Raw genomic sequence first — 9740 nt, 5'->3', positions numbered from 1 at the left:
AGCAGAAGGAGGTAACAGTAGTCTTGCGTAAGAAAGGGCAGAGGAAGTGGCATCCAGCCTGAGAGAAAGACAGTCTATGAGAAGTGAATAGAGGGCAGAGTCAGTGTGTCAGCAAGACAGCAGACTTAAACAGCAGAGAGTATAGTATAAATATAAAATATATTTATATAATATAAGTTTAAAAAGTTTTAGAATTGCTTCTCTCATCATTAAAACTGTTATATATGTTATGAGCTATTGTGCACCCTTTTATTTATAGTATTGTTTTATTAGGTGGTAACAGAACACTTTAGAAGCAGCCATCTCTCCATCATATCTAAAAGGTGATTAGTTTGGCCACACAGCGCCCTTTTGAACTATATGATTGACTGTTTTAGTTTCATATAACAGAGAATATAGTGCTGTCAACAGAGATATTTTGCAGGGTTGGAGACTTTGGAAAGCGGGAAATTTAGTTTACTTTTGGACATGGTCAGCTGAGATGAGAATGAAGACCGGTTGGACAACTGGGTGGAAATAAGACTTCAAATAAGATTGATAAGGGGTCAGCTTGCAGTTTCAACGCTAGGGTTTGCAATAATGGAGGCTGTGGGTGATGGGAGGAGCAGTGGTGTCCATGGAAAAGGCCAGAGTGCAATAGTACAGTATGAGGAGACACCAAGAATAGGGCAAGACAGTGAGGTAATGGTAGAGAGAAGTGGTTATAGAGAAAAAGAGAAAAGGACAGGGGCAACCACATTAAGAAGATGCTGAGTGTGTGTGTGGATTTGGGCGATTGTTTTGAACAGACATTTATGGGCAGATTCTTATTTGAAGTCTTATGGCAGATGGCAGAGAGGTGCTGATGTCAGGGAACTGGACAAGATGTAGATGGAGCAGAGGCCGGAGAAGTCTAGGGCAAGGGAATTATTATTGCTGTGGGTGGTGGAAGAAATCCACTGAAAGAGGCCAAAGGAAGCTAAGAAGAGAATTTTGGTGGCAGCAGTCGGAGGAGTTGTCTACAGAAATATTAAGATCACCTGGAATTAGAGAGTAGGTCAGAGGAAAGGAAGGGGGCCAAGCATTGACATTCTCAAGGAATTGGGAGACTAGCCTGGTCTGGCAGTAGATAACTGTAACACAAAGGTGAGACAGATAATAGAGATGGATACTGTGACATTTGGAGGAGAAGGTGAAGGTTCAAAGCAAGAGCACGACATATCAAAATCACTGAGTTATGTGACAGTAGTTTCAATGGCCAATAAGTAAGTGAACAGAAGGCAAAAAACAGAGTGACACTGAAGCATGGCAGAATAAAAAATAGTTGAGACACAATTCTAACAATAAACAAAGAGTAAATGAGCAGAGAAACATCAAATGGTATTTAGTAATCCAGGAGGTAGACGGAATGAGGGAGAAGGACCACACAGAAAGAGGTAAAATGAAGAGGGGGGGAAAAAAAGGAAGGACAAGACACAGTAGTAATAAATAAAACAGATCAGTGCAAGGCAGATGTAGGTATTTTGGGTTAAAACACCCAAGGACAGTGCAGAACACAGCAGAAAGAAATGTGGTAAACAAGGGGCCTCATCTAGCTAGGCATCATTTTGCACTTTTTTTGACAACATGCTTTACTGCAAGGGTAGTGGTGGGGGCAAATTTAAAATGTGATAACAGATTTAGAGTTGGAAATTGGGGTGTTTCTTAGTTCAACTCTAAATGGAGTGTAAAAATAAAGCTGTCCAGTATTTGTGTCCTACATGCAAAAGCAGGTGTTATTTTCTCTATATGCAAAAATACTTGCACATCTTGCATTGCAACATGATATGTCTACATGCAAATTCCTACCCTTTAGTTAACAAGTTATAAATGTCCAGGAAGCAAATATGCTGTCCGACAAGGGAGGGAAGAGATGGACACGGCACAATGCTGACTGTGAAGGGAACAGCAGCAAGTTCAAGGAGGTACTGTTTCCAGGGGAGGAGAACCTATTCCAGGAATGTGAAGCTGCAGATGTGGCAGCACAGTTGAGTGTTCAGTGGTGCTGCTGTCGGCATCAAGATGTCAATATAAGGGCAGGTGCAGGGCCGTAACTAGGGCTGTGCGACAGGGCGACCGCCCAGGGCGCAACGCTGAAGGGGGGCGCAATTTAGCAATATTTTAGGTTAATTTGCTTAAAATTTAGGGCTAGAGGGGCGGCATTTGTCTTTCTCGCCCCGGGCGCTAGAATTCTAAGTTACGGCTCTGGGCAGGTGACAGAAGCTCACTATCAGAGCTTAGATATACAAGAAAGGTCTACGTGCACTATGGTGCTGATATGCAAATATGTGGGGTAGTTGGAAAAAAGATAGAGAAAGGAAAAAATAAAAGTATACATATGGTATCAATAAGAAAAAGAAGCTTAGTGTGTCGATTGTGCAAGGATAACAGACACATAAGTTCAATGATATAGGCAGTACATAGAAACATCATAAACAAATAGTTTGCTACTTATAGGGGGCAGAGGGATCTCACTGGCACCGCAGCCAGATAAGGAGGATTGACACAAAATACACAGCCAGCAAGGGGGGGGGGGGGCGTGCAGGGAGGCACGTCCCCCTTTCACACCTGGGGAATAACAAAGCCAGTGAGAGACTTACTAGGATAAACAAGTGGGAGAGGTTAAGATCTTGCAATGACAGGAAAAGAAGGGATAATACCAAGTGGAGATGGCAGCAGCAGCCATTGCTATTGCTGATCAGAAAAAGCACAATTACTAGAATTGAAGCAGCAGACATGCCTGTAAATTAACAAGGAAAACACAGCAGGCGGCTGTCCGCCAAGGCAGAGGAACCCATCCAGGCGTTTGATTGCGTCGGTTGAGATTCAGGAACCCAGCCAGGCACAAACATTACACAGCAATGGCTATGGGTCACATGTGAGCAGAAGAAGGAGTGCAGCTACAGGCAGAGCAAAATGTCAGAGAGCAGCCAAGAAGGAGGAAAACAGCATGAACAGATCCTGGCTATCTTGTGGGAGGAAGAAAAGGCAGGACAAACCCAGCAAGTAGGAGAAAATATCAGACCAGCATATGGTGACTGAACTGTCCCCCATTCCCCAACCTACAAGCACTCAGGGGAAGAAGGCAGATTAATGGGGTAACAGCTTGAATGGGTACACAAAACACCCTCATCACAGCATTCATCTCAGACATATAAGGAATTCCCAGCTAATATGATAGAAGGAGCTGAAGGAGAAACCCAGCAGACAGAAGAAGGGATCACACCAGCACGATACCAGCATGAAAGAAGGCGCAGTCAAGACCGCCAGGGTAGCAGGCATGGAAGCCTACAGCAGAAAAAGCAGCGACATGGAAGCTGCAGAATGACAAAGGAGCACAGTCGCCACTCATCACCAGATCAACAGAGCACGGGCATCATCTGTATGTCAGGAAGATAGATCTCACCAGGCCAGGCATCAGCGCACATCGAATCAAAATAAGAGTTTGCACAGGGGGACTGATGGTGCCGCGTCCAGCACCGCAGCAGGAGAAAGATATCGCCAAATCCATGCCTATCCCAGCAGGACTCCAGCAGCTCAAAACCGCTTACAAGGGGCCACATCCAGCCCAGCCAGTGGTACAATCAGCGCTTATCGCATCGAGATAAGAGCTCACAAAAGGGGAATGCCAGTGCCGTGTCCAGAGCCGCAGCAGGAGAAGAATAACGCTAAGTCCACTCCAAACCCAGCGGGACTCCACCAGCTCAAAGCCGCTCAGCAGGTGCACATCCAGCCCGGTCAGCGGTACAACAGCAGCAGTTGACATCAGGGCCAGTGCAGGAAAAGACAAGACATCTGTCACCACTACCAGCGCAGAGATGAGCATCTCAGCAGTGACCGGTGAGTATTCTAATGATGATGCCAACATTAATAATATGTATATGGGTGATCACTGTAATGTACATGGAGTAGAGGACAGCTCAGGGTTAGATAGTTCTACTGAATCTGATGGTGAAGCAGCGTATAAAGCTTTTAAGTAGCAGTGGTGCGTGCTGAGCAGGGCGAGAAAGTTGCGCAGGTTAACAGGTCTTGGGGTGAATGCAGCTATAATTCAATTGGGGTAGGCTTCGAAAATAAATAAATAAAAAAAATCTATAGCTTTTGAACAGGGTGAGGTAACCTTAGACTGCATCTGGGCTTAATGGCAGCTCATGTGCTAAAACAAACAAGGAGGGACATTGAGAAAGGTACATTTATAAATATATACTCCTGACAGAAGCAGGGCTAAAGAATAAAGGAAAAGTTAGTGAGAGAGGAGTGGCGCAGACTGATGCATATGAAACGATGGATAATTGGCTAAGCGGAAAGCTTGTCTACACAGGATGTTACTTAGAGGCTCTGCCTGAAATGGCTATGAGTAAGGTAAATTACTTAAATTTTATCCACTCTGTCTATAAGAAGTTCCAGAGGACCATCTGGAGGGCATACGACGAGGCCTTTCGGCTGAAGTCGCAGGGTCAGAAACCAATTAAGTTTGGGTCAAGGGACATAGAGCTCAGGTTAAATGCCCAAGGCAGTGATGCAGGCCTGGCTGGATATGTATCCTAATCGGTATGAAGCAGAGCTACTTTGTGCGGGATTTAGGGAAGGGTTTAAAATTCTTGTTAGGAGGTCAGTTTCTCGAATGATAGTGAGTAAAAACCTGTCCATCAATGCGCAGACATCAGTGATTAGAGATAAAATTGCAAGGCTAGAAAGGTCACTCTAGAACAGTTGCAGTCAATGTTGGGGTTGCTGAACTTTGCTTGCTGGGTGATACCAAAGGGGCGCATATGTTAAGAGGAAGCTGGAGAGAGCTACAACAGGATTCACATTAGCAGGGAGATCATAATGGATATGTTGGTATGGGATCATTTCCTACAAGAGTTTAATCGGGTGCATTCATGGTCGCAACAGAGCAACCTAACCGTGAGCTGCAGCTGTTCACAGAAGCAGAAGGGGCAATAGGATTTTTTTGGAGCATATATGCAGGGGGAATGGTGCACACAATTGTGGCCAGACGAGTGCTTCGCTAGCGGTCTCACTAAGAACCTAGCTGCGCTGGAATTGTTTCCAATAGTGGTGGCGTTAGAAATTTGGGGAAAGAGGTTAGAGAGCAGGCACATCAGGTTCTGTGCGACAATATGGGGGTGGTGCAAGCCATTAACAATCAGTCAGCAAAAGCATGTCCAGGGCGAGCATAATACCATAGCTGATGCGCTCTTGCAACAGTAGTGGGAGATCTTCAAGAAGGAAACGAGCAGGCTTTCCATGCCCTTCACATCTTTAGCAGATTGGCAACCCGGGCTAGGCGAGCTGGTGGCAAAGTCCTTGGGGAAAAAGACATGCAGAACTTATAGTGCAACTTGGGATAGATGGCAGCAGTTTATAGCCAGAAGATCATAAGAGGGTAAGGAAGCCCTACAGATATTATTGGCATTCCTGGGTGAGCTTCACACAGCCAGGGCTTTGAATGCCAGTGTTAGCAACATGCTAGCCAGCATTGCCTTTTTCTTAAGGCTGAGGGGAGAAGCAAATATAACCAAAGCATTCATAGTGCGTACAATAATGAGGGGCTGGGTCAGGAACAAGACTCGGAACCCGGATCCCCGGGAACCAGTGACAGCAGAGAGGCTGAGGGAGTTAGTAGGATTATCACCCATAGTATGCAGGGACGAACGGGAAACAACACTGTTTACCACTGTATTCTTTTTGGCATACAGTAGGGCTTTCAGAGTCAGTGAGTTGACAGCAGAGTCCAATAAATCACTCAGGTCAGGCTTTTTGCATTAAGAATGTGGTAGTGTCCGTTAAGGCGATGCTGGGTAAGATCCACAGGTCTAAGATGGACCAATTAGGAAAAGGGAGGTGGGTCCAGAGGTGGCGCCAGGCGGATTCTGCAATTTGCCTTGTGGTCACAGTGGAGCAATATCTCAAGGCCGGAGGGAGGGGAGGTCTTCAGGGTGTACAGGGATGCATCTCCTTTAACAAGGTTAAAGTTCACAGCATTTTATTTTTTGTTTTTTTAAGAGATGCATGCAAGCCTTAGGTTGGGATGTAGCGAGATTCAGGACATACTCATTTAGGATAGGCGCAACAAGATCAGCAGTGAGGGGCGATCTGTCAATTATATCAAGAGGCTGGGTGGCTGGAGGTCAGACAGTTACAAATCTTATGTCAGGCAGGCAAAGCGGAACAGCGGGTCAGCCTCCATTGTTCGTGAATGATAAGTTAGCGCCCTCGCGTCCACCACCCAGCACACACCACCAGGGTTTTTTTTTTCTTCTTTTTCGACCACCTCACTCATGCAGTCTCAATCGTTTCATAGTCAACCAGGGTAGGTCGACACTCCTATGTCCATTGGGCGGCGAAGTGGGCTTCGACTAAGCCATACAGGCAGCGGCTGGCCAAAGGAAGCAGTTACCGTTAGTTGGCTGGGAAAAAGAGTTATGGTATGAGGGACCTCAGCAAGGATTTTCTGGAGGCAGACGAAAACGGACGCCAATCTGATGTGGTAGTTTTACACCTCGGGGGCAATGACCTAGGAAATTAGAAACCTTTGGATTAAGTATGAGGTATCTGGGAGGATTTGGTGTGGATGAAAAACTGCTGGAGTGACGTTACATTGGTATAGTCATATATCATCCCAAGGCCATCCTCGAAAGGTACGAGGAAGGGAGCGAGCTCGTAAGAGGATGAATTCAACCATAAGTAAAGTCATTTCCGCGTGTGGCGGAATCAGAATGCGGCATGAAGACATTAGCATGAAAAGCATTGGTTTTATAGGAGAGATGGGGAGACCTTTTATAGGAGACCTGTCAGAGGTCACGCTGGACTTGTTCAATAATGCGATACAGGAAGCGTTGGAGGTGTTGGGCGGTTGGTGTCACAGCATGGTGGTGGGGGCTTCGGCCTCATGAAGGGTTCACGAAGGCCCGGTGTGGCGGTGGCAAGCGGCGCGCAAGGTATAGCTATGGGGTAGCCAGCATCAGTACATAATCACCCCGGAAAGGCGGCCGCGTGCTCGGCTCCAGCTTTAACGGTTGGGCCTATATGGGGGCGTGCCAAGGAAAAAAGAGGGTGTGTGGGCACATGATGCAGGCTCCAGGGGGTGTGCTTACGGAGCCCATATGGTGGGCAGAACATGCCCCTGCAATTCCAGGAGGCGTGCTTGCGGTGCCCACATGATGGACAGAACACATACACCCCAAAATGTGGAGGAATTTGTAAAAGGAAAAAGAACCTTGCGCCCTGCTTTCCCTGCATTTGTTAATTTTTAAATAAAACTGTGACCGTTATTTACGCCAACACCAGCCTGTGGGCTTTTATTTCAGAAAAAGGGTTTGTTTCTTCCTGCGGGATGCCAACAGGTAGGCATGTGCTCCCTTATGCCATTTTGTTAATTAAGTTAAAAGTCTGTCCAGCTTGTTGTGTAACAGCTAGTATTTTTGTGACTGGTAAGTGGTTTGAATAATGAGTAGTCTTTAACAAACGGACAACATGCTGTTGCAGATTTTCTTTAATGTAACGGCAACTAGTTCTTTAACAGGATCCTAATTAAGGTAGTAGATGAACAGTATGGTAGCTTATCCTTGCATCCTTAAAGTGTTCAGCAATGTGGTATGCCCCTTGAGGAGAAGCGGTTGTCTTACCAGCCGCCATGATGTTGTGGTATGTTTTCCCCCTGGCAAGAAGACCTCTGCGAGAGCTCTCTTGCCGATCCACCTCCTAGGTTTGCACTATTTATTTCTTTCAAGCGCTGGGTCTGTTGCTGTCAAATTTGTGACTGGCCTTGTCACACAGTAAGATGGAAAACAGTTGTAATACCGGGGATGCGCTTGTCTCTGTTGTTGCGGGGCACACTGAAATGGTCCCTAATAGATTCTGTATCAGCTGGAAGTGTTAAGTCGCAGGAGGGAGAATGCAGGCAAAAGAAAAGGGAGTGCGAAGCATCAGTAAAGCGTAGTATTGTATAGTATTGTTTATTCGTTAAAGGGGCGTGTGTTAGGTAGTCGTAGCCAGTTTTCGTTGTGTAGAAATTAAGCCAGTTCCAGGCCTATATTGAGACCTTTTGGGACCAGTATACCAAAGAGATATTCATTTTTTGCTATATAATCTCATCCCATGCCCTACTTCTTATTCCCATGATCTGGAAACTCTTACTTCATGTGAACTTGAGGGCTGTAAGGTTACTACCATTAACATTCATAAAGTGTTCTGGTGTTGAGGATTTTCTTGGTGTTTCGTAAATGTTCTGTGAACCTAGTTTTTAGATTTCTGGTAGTATTGTAATCCACAGGGGCATTCCAATAGGTAGATGACACTGCTAGAATCTCATGTAATCTTTTCTTTGATGGGATAGTTTCTTTTTTGATGGTGTGGACTGAAGCTGGTTGTGGGTTTGGTGTTGTTGTAGTTTTGCATGCTATACATCGTGTGCAGAGGAAGTAGCCTTGTTTGTTTTCTTGTAGCCAGTTTTCTTTCACTATTGCTTTGACAGGTTCCATGGTACTTTTAACCAGTGTCCTCCTGTAGACTATCTGGGGTTTATGTGGGGGGAAGCTTTGTAGTTTTTCATACCCCAACAAGACGTGCCAGTGTTTGTTAAGAATCTTCTCTATGGATCTGGAGGGGTCGCTGTATTTTGTGATAAACAGGATGTTTTCATTATTTGGGTGGTTCTTTGTGTTTTGTTGTATCATTTGGGACCTGTGGAGGCTCTCTACTTGTTTACATTTCTTATCTACTCGTTCTTTGTTATAGTCTCTTTCTAAGAATTTTTGCTTAAGGTTGGAGGCTTGTTCTTTGTAGTCTCTGGGATGGGAGCAGTTTCTCCTGATTCTGCGGATTTGTCCTCCAGGAATGTCGATAACCCCCAATGGCTTATGATTGCTGAATGCCAAAATGAATATATTACCATAAACTCTTATGTGTACCTGAGTAGAGTTTATTTTCTTTGATGAAAAATCCAGATATAGGAACAAGACTTTTTTCTCCTGACCGATGTTTGCTGTGAACTCCAAATTGAGGTTATTGGAATTGATATGTTCAATAAATTGTTTTATGTCCAGATGATCCCCTTTCCAGATGCAGATTACATAATCAATATATCTTTTCCATAACACAATGTTGTCTTGAAATGGGTTTTTGGTCTAGATGTAAAGATTTTCCCAAAGGGCAACAAATAAATCTGCATGTAGTGCAACTTTTGTGCCCATTGCAGTTCATCCTAAAATGGTTATGTTGAAGGATGAAAGAAATGTCTTCTATATTGAATTTGATATGAAGGGATGGAATTTAGGATTCCGCTTTTAGAATAGCCTCAATATCCTTGTGTCCTGACTCGTTATCAATCACTGAAGAGAGAGGTTATATCACAAACCAGACAGAGCACTTGGAAGAAATCAGCAATACAAACCTAGGAGGTGGGTCGGCAGAAGAGCACTTGCAGAGGTCTACTCGCAAGGGGGGAAAAGCAGGGCCAGATTAACCCGAGGTCTAACTGGGCTATAGCCCAGGGGCCTCGGGCATCCAGGGGGAACTTCAAAGTCCTCAGCAGCATTATTGATCGGTCCGGGGGCAGGGGCGCCCCCCAGCCAGATCAATGCTGCTGAGCACTGTCAGTGCAGTCCTCCATCCCCGGCGCTCAGTAATCTGCTTACTGAGGAGTTTACAGCGCGCCGGGGACAGAGGACTACACTGACAGGTAAGCGCTTGGGGGGAAGGGGGCCTACCACAACATT

This window comes from Mixophyes fleayi, chromosome 10 (assembly GCF_038048845.1).
Source record: "Mixophyes fleayi isolate aMixFle1 chromosome 10, aMixFle1.hap1, whole genome shotgun sequence".
NCBI lineage: Eukaryota > Metazoa > Chordata > Amphibia > Anura > Limnodynastidae > Mixophyes > Mixophyes fleayi.
The sequence above is the reverse complement of the archived record's forward strand: the minus strand, read 5'-3'. Positions refer to the sequence as shown.